The sequence below is a fragment of the Psittacula echo genome, assembly GCF_963264785.1.
Source record: "Psittacula echo genome assembly, chromosome: 1".
Taxonomy (NCBI): Eukaryota; Metazoa; Chordata; class Aves; order Psittaciformes; family Psittacidae; genus Psittacula; species Psittacula echo.
This window is the reverse complement of record NC_137735.1, coordinates 127,253,626-127,270,693: the sequence shown is the minus strand read 5'-3', so window position 1 is coordinate 127,270,693 and position 17,068 is coordinate 127,253,626. Positions and strand designations below refer to the sequence as shown.

At 37.3% G+C, this 17,068-nt stretch overlaps 1 protein-coding gene across 9 annotated transcripts in view; it reads left to right on the top strand.

Annotated features, from left to right (window-relative positions):
* Positions 1 to 16,810, top strand: part of CPSF6 (cleavage and polyadenylation specific factor 6) — a 38,997-nt gene extending 22,187 nt beyond the window's left edge. For 4 of the 9 annotated variants that reach the window (XM_080612120.1, XM_080612119.1, XM_080612118.1 and 1 more), the window contains one exon: positions 7,493 to 12,949. The gene's annotated coding sequence lies outside the window, so the exon portion shown is untranslated. The other 5 variants (XM_080612115.1, XM_080612117.1, XM_080612116.1 and 2 more) reach the window with 5 other exon arrangements.
* The last annotated feature ends 258 nt before the right edge of the window (positions 16,811 to 17,068 follow it).

Below are 17,068 nucleotides of genomic sequence, written 5' to 3'. Positions count from 1 at the left end.
GGGTTTGGGATTGTTTACACCATTAATGTCTGCATTTAAGTGGTCCTGCAGTATGTACTGAATCGCTTTCTTCTTGCAGCATCTGACATGAATGTAGGTAAGTAACAACAGGTAACTGGTCTTGGGAGGGAGGGAGTGTTTGTGTGCTTCTCTTCTGCAGTTTGCATGCTGCCTTTTTAATTTTAGGTTGTATTAATGTTTACAGTTTTTATGAACGGAGTAAGCCAGACTAATATGTCTGCTCTTTTTGTAATCTTAGAAGATTATGTGAAATTTATGGTTCTATTTCTTACTGGTATTTTCAAGTACTAAATTCGTATTTTAATATCTCCTTGTGTAAGGACTGCAGCTTTTAGCCCTTCATATGTCATGTGTTATTTCAGTTTAGGGAACATGTGTGTACATACAGTTGATGTCCTTGCATGAATATGGCACTGGGCTCTTGGGGGTTTTGTTTGTTGGGTTTTGGTTTGGTTTGGGGTTTTTTTTGCTTTCCCAGTGTGAGTTTTTCCCCAAATTCAGGAAATACAGCCAGACTTTGCTCTTTATTCTATGCAGTGTGACCTGCCAGTATCTTCTGTCTTCAAGCTAAATTCAGGTGTTAGCTTTAATAAGATTTACACCCAGTTGTTCCCCACCACCCTGATTTTTCATTCCCCTCTGTGACAGTAATTTTCTGAAGACTAATTAACAAATGTACGACACAGGGATTGTTTCTTTTCTTGTTGTTCACAAACTAATGTGTTCTTTTATTTCATGTATCTGCATGCATCAACCCTCTAGATAGCTGCAAAGTAGCAGGCTTATTTCAGTGTACTGCTGAGGGCTTTAAAATACATAGAAATGTTCATCACATATATTGTGCCATTTTGGAGATTGGGAATTCAAGCTACCCATGATTCCTTATATTTGACAATTGGAAAAAGCTATTAATTACTATTAACTACCTATTAGTTTCTCTGCAGTGGTCTTTTCTCTTTTTAAAACTTCATGCTACATCTGCACTGAAATTGAAGCTTGCAGACTTGCCTGTCTGCCAGACTTCCATTTCTTACATTTAGCCTCTGATTTAGTTTTCAGATTTGCATGTGGTATTTATTCAGGGAAGCTCATTTACAGAAGTTAGAGGAAAGTTTTCAGGAAATCACATAAAATGTAGTATCTTCCTAAATGAAAAGATAATTTTGTGTTATTTAAATACCAGGTTTTTAGTCAGACTTTTGTGTTACTGACTCCTCTGGGAAAGAACAAATTCTGATGCTAAATGCTCCAGTCTGTTAAGTGGGTTGTTGTCTTTAGTTTATATGCAAATAGGGGATACATAAAACAGTAACCAGCCTAAAGGAGGGCAGTCAAGGGCTTAAATAGGAAGGTGAAATGTGGCAGCTGAAATCAAGTTGGCAGTATATTTGTTAATGCCACTTTTTTGTCATAGAAAATGGATTGGTAGGAATATTTCTGGAACTGCATAAAATAGAAACTGTGGTTCTTAATTGTGAAATACTAGAACATAAAAATAGAGATTTAACTAAAGTAATTATAGTTTCTTTTGTTGAACTGGCTTTTTACCTTTTATGATAAGCGAGTATTTGTGGTATTTGCAAACAGTTGTTGTTAACCATTGAGCTGGGTGATGGATGTATTTCCAGACTGTTTTCCTTCTGGTGGAGATGAGCAAGCCATACTAAAAATTGTTAATAACCTGGAATTTAAGATCAATTTTTTTTTTTTTTTTACCCATGGCATACTTTATTAATCTAGCTTTCATTTTTGTGTGTTTAGCATTGTGCATGTAGATGTGGCATTTGTTTGCCAAGTTACAGATTCCCTACCCTGTTACCCCAACAAAACGTATCAAATAGTATTAGGTTGCATTTTATGACTTACAGAGCATAATTTTAAAATGAGACTGTGGCTTCAGTCTCAGTTTAGGTGAGACATATATGCAATATCCTTCAACTTTGTTGTGTGCTGGGAATTCTCTTTCAGAGGGGTTACATAGGTAAGGTTCCCTTGTGCAAAGAAGAAAATAGGTCCTAGGAAGTTGATTTAAAGGGCAAATTTAGTATTCTGATAATAAATGAAAGCATTTGGTATATTTATTTTAAAGTTAAGTTGTAAACATTTTGTCTTGTTGCCGTCTTAATGAAGAAGGGCTTTATTGTAGTTTTTGGTTTTATGTATTTATACACACATACCCCAAAGAAATACAGTTATCTCCTGGTTTGTATGTTTCATTTTCACTAAGGTGTATGTTGCCATACATTTTTCATTTTGTTCTTTACCTTGATTAATATTCATAACTGGATTTAACAGTCTCAATCATTTAATAAATATTAGCAGAGCTGAAAAGAGTTACTCCCCGTATTACTGTGTTTTGCCAGATAACATGACGTTGCCTCTGTGCCTGCCCCTATGAATGGCACCTGTACTCCTTACTGTGTACTTGTAGTCATAACTGTGATACTGTACTGGCATTTTTTTAAAGTTTAGAAGGATTTTAAAGGTCCATTGTGAACATTTTTGTATACAGTGAAATTCAGTTTGTACTGTATTACATTTATAGAGATGGATTAAATTGGAATAACTTACTAAATGTGTTTATAATAATAAACTCTATTAAAAATTAAAACGTTTAGATGTACCATAGCAGGTATTTACACTTCTGTTTGTACACTTCGTGATTTAAAATCGTATACTTGCAAGATTTTTATGCCTTCACTTGAGTAAGGCTTTGTGTACGTTGATAATCCATTCCACAGAATTACTATATGCTGCATGCTTCCTTGAAACATCTTGCCTTCGCTTATAGAAAGCCTGTAGGTATAAAAGAGAACTGGATTTAACTCAAATGTCTAACCTGTATTAGTCAAGAATACTAAGAACCTGATAGGATTATATTTAGAAAGATTAACAGCAAAATTAGTGTGTACAAACAGAATAGTAATGTAACTTCATCAGCATGAGTCCTGACTCATTTTTTTAGACAGATATTATTTTACTTTTTTGGGTTTTTTTTTTAGTTTAACTGATACTCAATGATGTATTTCTAGCTGATGCATTGTCCCAATCTTAATCTGTCTGAATTTCTATAACTGCTGAATGTTAAATTCTTCATTTTATGTTTTTGTTACTGGGTTGATTATTTCCTATTTAAACTGGATTTGGACTGAATTGCAAAGACAAAACCACAACATTGTAACAGTTGATATGTATGTAGACTGTGTACTCCATATTTCATGCTTTTCCTCTGGTTTTTCTGCTCTCAAACCACTGTAAGCAAAATAATCTAAAGGCTGAGGCTCATATGCTTTTTCAAAAGCTGCTGTCAGCTCTCTCTGAAATAGTTCAAGCTTTGGAGAGGTCTAAGAAGTAACATGGTTGGATTTTTTTTTGTTGTTTGCTGCCAGTAGGAGTTGAAATGGTACTGATTGTTTAAGTAATACTCATTATATTTTTGCTTGTATAAGTAAGAACCATCCTGTAACAGCCACTTAAACATCAAGTATGAAATTGGCCTTTTCAAGAAATCTCGTAAATTAACAGGAAAAGGCCTACTTTTGTAAGTTAGTTTAATAATAAGCTTCTGGTTAATAACAGAATTTTCCATAAATCATGTGCTAGCATTTTTCAAGACCTGGGTATATTTACCTATCTAGGATTATTTCAGATCTTCTTAGTATTAAGCTATTATGTGTGTTATTTTCTTCATCTGTTTTGTAAAATGCATATTTTTGAGGAAGCACATGTGCGGGGCTGGCACTGTTCTATTGCATATAGAATTCTTCAGGGAAACAGTTTCTTTGTGCAGCTGATTCAGTACCTGAAGTGCACCACAGAGTGAATGAGGCAAGCAGTGCCACTGTTTCATGTGCTGCTTAAAAACTGTTTTAAGACTGTTCTGGTGCTTTACAGAAATACAGTTTGTTACTTAAGTATCAGTGACTTCTCTCATTTTCTTGAGGGTGAGATAAGATGATTTGAAAATCTGAAAATATTATGCTATTTTCAAATGCATAACTGTAACTTACTATTAATTTTTTCCATTACCATGTTGCTGTTATTTTGATATCTTCTGAGGTGTCTTTAGGCACACACATATATTTGTCTTCCCCATGTCCTGTGTTTTTTTCTTTGTTTGTGAAAGCAGTGGTTTTGACAAATTTGAGCCATGTGAAAGTTCCCCAAGAAACTTTAAGGCTTTACAGCATTTGAAATGGAGATTATTTGCAAGTGAAAATGTTAGTTTGATGCAGTGTTCTCCAGCGATTAAAAAATAAAATAATCATTTTCTTTGTTTTGCTCATTGTGGTTTGAGAACTAAGACTTGGTTTTATCCCAAAAAAGAAAAAAAAAAGGAGAAAGATACATGATATATCTTCATTTTTATGTTTTCCTGTGGCAGCCTGATCTACCTTTCTGTGTCTTCCTCATATATTAATGTGAAAGATATTGCTAATAATTCACATCTTTTCAATTTGTAAACTAAAGATTGAGATTTCTGAACATACCTCTCTTCATCAGTTATTTTTGGTGAATAGACGGGCTGGGGGATAGTAGGAGAAAGACAGACATACTATGAATGAACCTAGTTGGGGAGCATTCTTTTTCTTCCAATGTAAATTATTTACAAAACCAGGAAGTTATTCTGGTGTCAATCTTATACACTAAGATTGAACAAAGATACCAGGTAAGTACACTAATAATAGGGGAAAAAATATGCAACTAATGGAACAAGGTACTAGTGGTGGCAAAATAGTCTGTACATGTATGGTGAACAGAATCACATCTGTATCTCGGCTTACATGCAGAAAAACAAATATAGAGTCAAGCTTGAAATTGCTTCTTTCTCACTGTATTATAGCTAAAGCATCACAGTATTTGGAGGTTTGTGATGTTCTGGAATGTAGGTTAAGCTAAAACAAATTTTGGCTTTCAAGCTGATGCTACTTTCTGTGGGATTTTTGCTTTGTGTATTTTTCTTTGTGTATAGAATAAAATAAAATGAAGAATTACCTGAAGTAATTCTTAGGACATATTAGGATATAGTGACAAATGTGTATCATGCATTTTACTGAAATGTGAATATGTTGGGAGATTGAAATTCAATCTCTGAAAATATCAGAAATGACACTATAACAAAACTCAACAGGTGTATGCACATACAGCTTTAAAGTACTGTATATTTTTACACCTCTGAAAGCTGTTTAAAGCTTTTTTATGCTTATTTGGATAATTGGGTTTAAAGGGAAAAAATAGAGTTGCTACTGCAAGATGCTTTACATATATAAGAAATCTATTGGATTTTGTTGTAAGAGTCTGTCTTAGGAGGGGAAGTTGCTCAAGTTGCATCTTGCATAAATACAAAAATGTTTGATCACTTAAGTTCGGGGTTTAATTTGTGTAATGTTCTGGCATGAACTAACTTTTAAACGAGAAAATACCTATTAAACAGATAAGTCTGAAATTTGGGCTTTATTCATAGAAATGCTGAGAAACTGATTGCTGTACGGTGTTAAATTGTACAAACCTAACTCATGCTTGGGACTGATAGCTTATGTGAGCCTAGTCAGATGGAAAACAGCATTGCCAAGAAGTACTGACTAGAGATTAACTTTTTTTATTAAAGTTGTTTCTTATTTCAGTATTCTACTTGCTTGTAGAATACTGAAAAGGGTTGATCATAAAGGTATAATCCATACAGATCTATTTCTTCCTTTTGGAACCACAAAGGCTTCCAGTTTTGCCAAGATATAGTGACAGAATACTTTGGAACCAAAACGTACACCACCTTGGATTTTAGTTGGTCATGTTGTTTAAATGAAGGATCAGTGTGGTGCTGATCATTTTAGGAGCCCAATAATTAAAAGTATTAATCCTAAATCCAGTTTATCATTCGTTCTTTAAAGTTCTTGTAGTTCCATAACTACCTGTGCAAATCTAGCAAATTCTTCCCAGGAACTGAATCTTTTCTTATGCTAGCATTATAAATCATATATATGATGCTTTGGATCTGCTAACTGTTGCCATAGAAATGATAAAGATCCGTAATTCTTGCCACAGGAATTGTATGATGAGAGCAGCAAATTCTGATATGCAGTTTCACAGCTGTCATATACTTACTTTCTCCACTAAAAAAACAGATTCTCCCCTCTGTGCTGACTTAGCTTGTAACTCTGAACACATCTTGTGGAGGCAGCGCTTTGTCACTTTGCTACTAATTATTTTTAAAAGTGTGTAACACCTATGGAAATTTTGGTCTTTTGGGGAAGGATCTTCCCTAAAAGCAGTTACTGGTTGATACATTTGGGACTTGAGAATAAAGTCTGTGAATAAGAAAGGAAATTCGAGTTGCTGCTTTGGATTTGGATTAATTTGCGTGCATACTTGTAGCATACCTGGTTATACATTGGTTTTCAAAGTTACAATTATCGGTCACTTTGAGGAGAGGAAGAAGAAATGTGTCGATTGTTCATGCAAAAATTGAGCACTTTGTTTTCCCGACTGCTTTAAAATTACTATGCTAGTAGAAGAATATTTGACAGCTGTGACTGGTGCACGTTCATGAAATTGCTCCTCTAAATGTCTTGGTTCTCAAATGAACAGTTGAATGTGTTGGTTTTTTGAACAATTTGATTTAAATTATTTTGAAAATACTGAATGTTGAGATTGTGGATTATTAATGAAATGAAGATAGGTAATTGTTCTGTAATGGAATTCAACTGAAATCCAGTGTATGGAATTATACCATCCCAAGTATCTTGTGAACTCTTAAAGTCATTAACTCTGAACAGTGTGGTTCCTTAATTTGCCAAAGTAGATGAGATAAGAAGCAGGGCTTGGAGTTTTCCCTAGGGCAAGTAAGTGAGGAAACCTACAAATCTATATTGTATTATTCAAAAAGTGGGTTCTTGTGTTTAAACTGCGAGCGTGTATTTTTAGATGTGAAGCCCATCCTGCTTGCCACTAGTCTGAACATTTTCAAGTACTGGTATCAGCATCTGTGCACTTTTAAATGTTACTGAGCTGTGAGCCATCCACTTCATTATACAACCAGTGCATTATTTAAATGTCAAATCGGCTTAAAACTTCCTGTAAGTGGGCAGGTAAAAATGTAAAGCTCTAGTTGTGGTAAAACTACCTTACATGCTTGTTCGTTTACTCTCCCAGAATGCATACTTTAGGTAATATTCTATATAAATGTTTCTATCAGTCCCAGGAACGGTAGCTATTTCTCCCTTTATCATTCAATTCTTCATCTGTGAAATTTATCTGCTTTCAACTTTGTACAACAACATTAATTTTCTTTTTAACTGTTGTATTAGAAAACAGTTTCGTGCACAAACAAGTAGCTACTGCTTCTGGGTATTTTGTGTTAGTTTACATTCTGGTGAAGTAGATGCACGACTTGTGTATGTATAGATAAGCCAACAATTTTCTGTGTATTATGAGGACTAGCAAAATCTACATCACAAATTTTGACACATTACAGCTGAAGGAAGAGGAACAGCGTGCAAGACAAGATACATTCTTCAAGGAAAGATGCTTGTCCAGCAGTTTGCTTCATGTGATTGAACTGAGCCTGTAAGGATTCATGGATAAAATGAACAGGAATAGATCTGAATAAAGCAAATCTGCATACATGGTAACCAGTAGCTCTTTTACTTTCTTATGTTGCTTAACTGTTTTGTTTGAGGGAAACCTGTGTGATTTAAACCTTATAGCTTTTGCAACTTTATTACTGGTTATATACATTTGGCAATTATAATGTGCAAGCAATTGGAAAAAGTCAAGTAAATGCTTGTTTTTATAGTAGTTTGTTCATGTTAAACTGTTCATATGATAATGTCTGTACACAGCACCACTGATTACAGTAGATGTAGTGTTGTAATAAACTGTTTAATGGGGCTGATGTGTAAAGCTGTTCAAGTTATTTGATGTTTACACCTCAGGGAAAGTCTTGTGTTCAGCAATATTTAAAGGTAATGTTACAATGAAAACGTTGATGCTGTTTTTAAAAACATTGCAATAGTTCTTGCATATGCCTCCACCTAATCTTGCATTCAGTGAGTTAAACATACTAATGTTGCTCTCACACATTCAGTTTTGATATGAAAATAGATGGTTACATAAAACCTTCAAAGCTATTTTTGCTTTCTAGCAGTGTTTACCTAGGTGGCTTGTGAATTTGCTGATTGACATATAAAACTGTAAAAACTGCAGCTCTTTGTGGCCTGTTTTGAGGAGAGGTGGTCCCAGGTCTGTAAATTTCTGTCATACAGCCTTGATCCTGATTGGCACTACAGTTAATATAAACTTAAACTGTTTATGTGAATTTAAACTGGCCATAATAAGGGGTGGAAAGATTAGGTTTAAAAAACAAAACCAAACCCTGCAGTTGTTTACAGTTTTATAGTAATAGTGCTTGCGTGTGTTCCCTGTCCACCCCCAAGGCTGTAGCAGTCTGTACATAGTTGTATATTAGAAATATGCCAGAAGAAACAAGATGCTTCCATTTTTCAGACTTTATGGGTTTGGTATTTTCTTAATACTTTGGGGTTTATTCACACATGCATATACAAGAGAAGGTACACTTGTATGTCCTTGTTAAGTGAAGTGATGGGCAATATTTAAATGTCTTAGCAAAAAGTGGTGCTAATGACATCTGTCAGATGAGGTTTTGTAAATTTACCTAAAAACAAATTACTGGAGCTCGCAGTGAAAGTTCACTTCAAATTGAAGAATTGGTTTGAAATTAAATTCTGACATTCAAGCAAATAGAAAGTTCCTGTAAGTTTCAAAAACTTAGTATCTGGCAGCCTTGCACAAAGGCTTACTTCTAGTCTGTTCTAAATCGTTATGCAGCAGATCTATTCTTGCAGTTTCCTCTTATTCAAATAGCTGCACTTGATGTTTTAAGTTAAGTTTCAAGACCTCAGATGGCTTTAAGAGGCAACTCTTAGACTACTCTTTATCTCTTTTTTTACCAATTTTGAAGATTTTTATAGCTGACCTAAGATGTTAACCCTGTTCAGGAAAGCACTTAAATCAGTTTGGTTTTCCAGAGCATTTAAAGTGTGTGCTTACATTCCATAGATTTCAAGGAGTGTAAACATACGCTTTAAGTACCTTCTTTGCATACATAGTGATTTTTATGCTTTACTGAGTTGGGACCAGTAGCCTGTGCAACTGCAGAAGTTTTGCATAAGTCTAAAATGCTCTAATAATTTTGTCACCTATCACTCAGCCAGGTTTCCTGCAGCCAGGTTGATGCTGTTGGACTTGGCTACAGCCTCAGACTCTTCCCCCCGCTTTTTTTTTGCCCCCCTAAATTGTGTACTTCAGTTCCTCATGCATGGGATCACTGGTGTTCATTGAACTATTTGCTACTGAGAAGATATTTGACGTGTTTAATCTTGTTTGGAAATGAAAACTGCCTTTTAAAATTTTGTAAAACTGAAAGTTGTATCAAACAAGTCATGACTCATTTCCTGCTTTTTGTGAATAGGTCTTGGTTACAAACAGTACTGTTGTAACTTTTTTTTTCTTTACTTAAAAACATTGTTTACTGCTATGTGTAATAAGTTTAAGGAAGAAATAACCTGCCTGTAGCTGATACGTGGGGAATAGCTAATACTGGAGAGGCAGCAGGTAAGTAATGTTCCATTGCATAGATATATTAAATCTTAAAATAAAAAAGTAAATGTACAAGCATTTTATGCAGGAACTGATATTTTACTCCACATTGAAATAGATTTAAGGGGACTGTTACTTGTTTTACACAGTGTAATTTCTCACTCGCGTACAGATTTCCATTGCTGGCAGTGGAAATAGCAGGGAGGGAGTAGCAGGGGGGAAATAACGTAAGTTAAATGAGTGATCTTTGTGACTTGAAAGATGAGATCCCCATATTAAGCCCCTTATTTCTGCCTGTTCTGAATACTTAGATTTAACTGATAAATTTACTGTGTTGCAATTTAGATAATACTCTCTTGTTATTGTGAGTTTCATTTGTTAGAATTTTTTTAATGAATCAAAAAATGTACAGAAAAAAATCCAAAGACCCTGATAGACACCAAAAAGGAATATGTATGCCTAATGCACATTATGTGTAACTGGATCTGTAGTAGAATTTTTACTGGGTTTTGATTTACTAAATGTTGCCGACAATTTCCTGTGCATGCTCAGGAAACAGCAGTTTGGTAACTTACGGGCTGGTGATGATGCCATAATGGCTACTGCTGTGCTCTTTATTTGTTCAGTGGTGTTTCACCTCTTTTTTTTGCTGATGAAAGGACAAAGTACTCTGTGAGGAAATAACTGTATTTCTTTCAAATACTGATGTTTATAAGTAATGTTGAAAATACTATCTTAAGGCTGTGTCCTTTACCTTGAAAGACAAAACCAACAAGTAGTGACTTAGAGGTGGCAGTGCTTTAGCAACAGAAACTTTTTTTTCTGGAGGTTCTTTTTTTTTTTTTTTTTTTTTTTTTTTTTTTTTTTAAGAAGTAGAGGGTTGGGGTTTTTTTAAGTAAGATTTCTACTGGACTGCGTGTTTTGACAGGTCAAAAATACTTCTTCAGAAGGACAACATACCATTTTGGAAACTGTACAGGCTTTTTTCCCCTCATTCCCTTTTTGCTTTCTGTGCCAATAATTTTAGTTCTGATTTGCATTTTGAAAAACATTTCTCAGAACTTTTTTGACATTTTATTTACAGTGGCTTATAAGCTTGGATAGCTGTTGGTTTTGTTACAAGGAAGATACCTTATTCAGTTTAGGCATTAGCTTGAAATTCTTGGTTTATTTCTTTAAAGGAGTGAGTGCTTTCTGGTTTTGTTCCTTTGAAATTGGTGAGGCTTAGTTTTTCTAACTGTACTTTTTTTACCTGATTGTTTAGTTGCCTATTCAAACCCTTGTAAATGTTTTCGTAGTTCTATGTGGATAATTGGAGATTTACGTGTTGTACATACTTGTCATCTGTGTTTCTAGTAAAAATACATGGCATTCTTTATAGAAATACCTAATTCCTGATTCCTTTTCTTATCCACTTGCTCCCTCTGTACAGGTTAAACAGACTTTACTCCTATTTTTATTTATAGAATTTTATACATAGACTCTTAACATTACCATTTGTTCTTGTATAAACTGAGATACAGCCTTAAAATTTCTAACATAATGCTCATTCAGATGCTGTTAGTCATGTAGATTCAAATATAAAACGTGCATGTTTAAGACTGGTACTCTTCAGAGATCCAAGACACTAAATTGCTTCTGCTTTGAAATTGAAACCTTTCAAAATCTTATGTAAGGAAAGCGCAGGTCAGTGTGCATATACTTAAAGAAAAGTAAATTCTTTGCAAAATAAGTATTTTGATGTAGGAAAGAAGCAACATTGATTTGCTCAGAATTTATATTATTTTGGTAATTGACTGCACAGGTCTTAAACATAATGGTTGCAGTGTGCTCCTTAGTCGTGATGGTTATGCAGAAATACTGTCTGTTACAACTATGATGCCTTGCAGTTAATGTTGCAGGCAGGCTAGGGGTGGGTGGAGGTGGTATGGTGTTTTGGGGGTTTTCTTTGGTTGCTTTTCCTCCCCTCACTCACCTGCCCTACCACAGCCCTCCCAAATTGAGATCTGACGTGTACTTTTAGATTCACTTTGGTTTTAGAGGACAAATTACTAAGGAGTGTTTTGGAGCGTGGAAGTTCCTCAGTTTTATGTTCTCGTGGGATTTTTTTTTTTTTTCCACGTTGGACAAAATACTATAAATCATCTCATTCTATTTGTGCATTATGCACTCGTTAGTTCTCTAATCCTTTCTGTAGCCCTAGTTATTGCAGTGGGTTCTAGGTTCTGGTATGACCTATGCCTGTGCTTAAGTATTTTAAACCTTCTTTGGAAATACATTAGTTTTAGTGAAGTCTCTTGAAAATATTAAACATTATACCTTTGATCCCAATAAAATGGAGCATTTAAGCTGTAAAAATTCCCATCTATTCATACCATGTAATGTGATTTTTTTACATGACTCAGTGCTGACACTTTGGAATATATTCAGCTAATAAGACTTTGGCCTCACCCTCTTGTATACTGTATTTTGTAATAGAAAATATTTTAAACTGTGCATATTACTATTACATTATGAAACAGACATTCCCTTGATCTTCAAGTGTAAGAAAAGGAGGAATGTGTGTGCTTTTATAAATACAAGTGATTGCAAATTCAGTTTCCTTACTACTGCAGGCATCCTTTTTTTAAGATAAAAGCAAATCTATATTAAAAAAAAAAAAAAAGGAAAAAAAAAAAAGCTCCAAGTGTTTTAAAGGTGAAATACATTCCTGTTTGGTAAACCTAAACGTTTTTATGACTATTGCCAGCACTGCTGAATTTCTAAACAAAAGGCTGTATTGTCTTCCTGAATGAATTGTACCATTCATTCCATTTCCCAGTTCCCATTTTGCACAAGGATGTCTTGAGTAAGCTATTCAAGAAATGGTTTTGAAATACAGGAGGGGGGCTTGTCTAAGTTGGAATGCAGATTGTAAGGAAATGGAGGCCTGTCAGAATGCCTGACTTGAAAGGATTATACACACACACACACACACACATATACATATATATGAAACAGTTTCCTGATACTGGCAGGCCAAAGAGTCTGTTGAATGCTTGAGTTTCTGGAGACCTGTATTTCTCAACAAGGTAAGATGGTATCCAGGCAAATGTGGATTTTAATACATTTTCAGCAGAGGTACTTAGTTAATAAGTTTAGGGATCATTTCATCTTTTTTAGATGTTATACTTGAAATATTGCACAACTTTTAGCTCTCATGGGTTTCTTTTTTTTCAGCCTTTAGGAGACTGTTAAGCAATTTGCTGTCCAACTTTTGTGTTGGTCTTAAGCTGCAATAGTAGTTTACCTTGTATTGAAGAAATAAAGACCTTTTTTTATTAAAAATACTTTGTCTGTCTTCATTTCAGCTTGTTTGATATCTTCACAGTGTTCGTGATTGTCAGTCTTTTCAGATTTTCAGACATTTAAACTTACAGCAGGGACATGGGATGGGTGCCCTGATGACAGAAGATACAGAGATGGCAGAGTTACTGAATGCCTTCTTTGTCTCTGTCTACTCTGCCGGAGGCAGTCCTGAAGAGCCCTGTACCCCGGTGACCTCAGATGAAGTCAGGTCAACGGAGCAGTTTGCCTTAGTCCATGAGGAATGGGTTAGAGACCAGTTGATCAATCTGGACATCCATAAATCCATGGGTCCAGATGGGATGCACCTGCGGGTGCTGAGGGAACTGGCAGAAATCATTGCTAGACCACTCTCCATCATCTTTACCAAGTCTTGGGAAATGGGAGAGGTGCCTGAGGACTGGAGGAAAGCAAATGTCACTCCAGTCTTCAAAAAGGGCAAGAAGGAGGACCCGGGTAACTATAGACCAGTCAGCCTCACTTCCATCCCTGGGAAAGTGATGGAACACCTTATCCTTGATGCCATCTTAAGGCATATCAAGGATAAGAGGGTTATGAGGGGCAGTCAACATGGCTTTACCGAGGGGAAGTCATGCTTGACCAACCTCATAGCCTTTTATGAAGACATAACACAGTGGATGGATGATGGCAGAGTGGTGGATGTGGTCTACCTTGACTTCAGCAAAGCATTTGACACAGTCTCCCACAGCATCCTCATAGCTAAACTGAGGAAGTGTGGTCTGGATGATCAGGTAGTGAGGTGGACTGCGAACTGGCTGAAGGAGAGAAGCCAGAGAGTTGTAGTCTATGGGGCGGAGTCCAGTTGGAGGCCTGTATCTAGTGGAGTGCCTAAGGGTCAGTGCTGGGACCAGTATTATTTAATATATTCATCAATGATTTAGATGAGGGAATTGAGTGTACTGTCAGCAAGTTTGCTGATGACACTAAGCTGGGAGGAGTGGCTGACACGCCAGAAGGCTGTGCTGCCATCCAGCGAGACCTGGACAGGCTGGAGAGTTGGGCAGGGAATAACTTGATGAAATATAACAAGGGAAAGTGTAGAGTCCTGCATCTGGGCAGGAACAACCCCAGGTTCCAGTACAGGTTGGGGAACGACCTGTTAGAGAGCAGTGTAGGGGAGAGGGACCTGGGGGTCCTAGTGGACGGCAGGATGACCATGAGCCAACACTGTGCCCTTGTGGCCAAGAAGGCCAATGGCATCCTGGGGTGTATTAGAAGAGGGGGTGGTCAGTAGGTCGAGAGAGCTCCTCCTTCCCCTCTACTCGGCCCTGGTGAGACCGCATCTGGAATATTGTGTCCAGTTCTGGGCCCCTCAGTTCAAGAAGGACAGGGACCTGCTGGAGAGAGTCCAGCGCAGGGCGACAAAGATGATTAAGGGAGTGGAGCATCTTCCTTATGAGGAAAGGCTGAGGGAGCTGGGTCTCTATAGTTTGGAGAAGAGGAGACTGAGGGGTGACCTTATTAGTGTATATAAATATATAAAGGGGGAGTGTCACGAGGATGGAGCCAGGCTCTTCTCAGTGGCAAACAATGATAGGACAAGGGGTAATGGGTACAAACTGGAACACAAGAGGTTCCACTTAAACTTGAGAAGAAACTTCTTCTCAGTGAGGGTGACAGAACACTGGAACAGGCTGCCCAGGGGGGTTGTGGAGTCTCCTTCTCTGGAGACATTCAAAACCCGCCTGGACACATTCCTGTGTAACCTTATCTAGGTGTTCCTGCTCCGGCAGGGGGATTGGACTAGATGATCTTTTGAGGTCCCTTCCAATCTCTAACATACTGTGATACTGTGACATTCTAGTGTAGTTATAGGTAGATTCTGTGCTGTGGTTGTTTCTGAATCTAGAAATAGTTTTATTCCTATTAGCTCTTGACCTCATCTGGTCTTTAAAGACTTTTTGTGGAGTTTAAAGTTAGTGATAAGTGCAGATGTTCTTGTTTGTTTGCTTGCCAGTGATGGTAAAACTTTCTTTTTTAATCTGGCTTCCTGAGTTGACTAAACCTGGCAAACATTAATCATTACAAAGCATGTGTCTGCTAAACACAGCAGTGCTAAAGCAGCTCTATAGCAGATTGAACTGTTGTCAGCTCATCTCACATGACAGTTGGTCAGGTACCAATGACAGTATCCACCCTATACTGATTGTGAAACTACTTTGGGCACTGGGGTTTCATGGGCAAGTGTTTTAGTCTGCTGCTAAATCAGATCATTGTATTACATAAAACAGAGTCTCAGAATGGTTTGGATTGGCAGGGACATTAAAGTTCATCCAGTTCCAACCCCTTTGCTACAGGCAGGGACACCTTCCAGCAGACCAGGTTGCTCCAAGCCCCATCCAACCTGGGCTTGAACACTGCCAGGGATGGAGTATCTACAGCTTCTCTGGCCAAATACAAAAAATGTATCTGTATTTTATATACAGAAGGTGAATAGCATTGTCATACTGTGCCCTACTACTGGTGAATTCTTTATAATACTTGTTTAAATTGATTTACTGTAGCACAGAATAAGCTATATCCATAGTACCATCTTAGATTATTGGTACTATTTTACAGTGTTACTGGCTCAAACTTTTGTCTGTGATGAGCCTCCAGCATTTGGCAGTGGTGAGATCATGTGAGGACACTGGTTGGTTGTTTGGGAAAAATATTTTCTCTAATCATTATAGCTTCAGAAGTGTGAAATGCAGTCTCATTGGCTTGGAAACCCACAACATTCATGACTTTATTTAAACCTGATTTGTGAGTGAATTAAGGTGGCTGATTGTGCAGATGTGTGTAGAGGAAACAAAATGCTCATTAGAAAATTAACCTGAATTTTGTTGGCTAGTGCTCCAAACTTTTACTTAAAGAAAGTAAAATTCAGCTGCTCTAAAGGGCTTAGATTGGTAAAAATAGCAAGCAACAGGATAGCAAAACTGACTTGGCCACCGATTGTTTACTGCACTGTGCCTGAATTTCATGGTTGATGAGTTTTTAATGACATGGCTTCATTGACTGAGAGAAAGAGTAATCAGCTGTGTCTGGGGTTCAGAGCACTTCAGGCTTCTTTCTCGGTAGAGAACACAGAGGGAAATGATTGCTAACTCTTAAGTATCTTAATTGGGATTTTCCTCCAGCTTAGGGTGTTCAGCAGTTCCCATTGCTGAATGGGAGGGAATTGTAAAGCATCTTGACCCAAAAACATAGAATGTACACTGTTAAGGTAAACACAGTGAGGATTCAGTAAGACATGGATGAATTCATTGTGTCAGCACAGGTCAACCTAACCAGGATGCCAGATCATCAAGGTATGATTTGAAATGGTATCAGAAGAATGAGGAAGGTAAGCACTCAGTACTGAAGGGGGGAGGGTTCTTTCATGTAAGCTCTCTGGGGAAAAATACCATCCTTTGAGTTAGAAACAAATAATTTGATAATGCTTATGAGAACTGTTCCATGCTCAATTTTACTTGCAAGAACCTTGCCTCCAACCCTTTTCAGTGTCTTCTCAGTAGCTGCTGCAGATTAAAAGGCCCAGAGGCTGAGATGAGCTGGAGATCCTGCTGGAATCTAGGTTTCTGCAGAAGATTGTTCTTGTGTGTTCCTCCAGTGCCTCACAGTGCAGAAACTGGTGCCGAAACCTCTCTGCCACCTCTTGCTGCAGGCTGACTGGCCTTCAGAAGACCGTGCTAACCCTTCCCATCTACCCTGACCTCTGAGGACTGCAAGGAGAAATGGCAAAACCAAAATGACCCACGCTAGGATAAACCTGTTCCTGAGCACAGCCTGTACTTGGCTGAGTACCTGTGCGACCTTCAATACTGACTGGCAGCTTTCTGGGAGGAGAGAGTGGTGGAAGGCATGTGTGAGGTTTAGCAGGGGAGCCTAAAATAGTCACCTCTATGAGCCGTGTGTCCTTACACCAGCTGCAATTGATGGGAGATTTCTGGACTGTAGGAACTGTTTCTTTGAGGTAGCTCTGGAGTTCTTGTGCAGATGTTCTGCTGTGGGGTTTGCATCCCAGGCAGTGGCACAGCACAGTCACCAGGATATCCTTATTGGAAAGTCTGCCTTTCTGCTG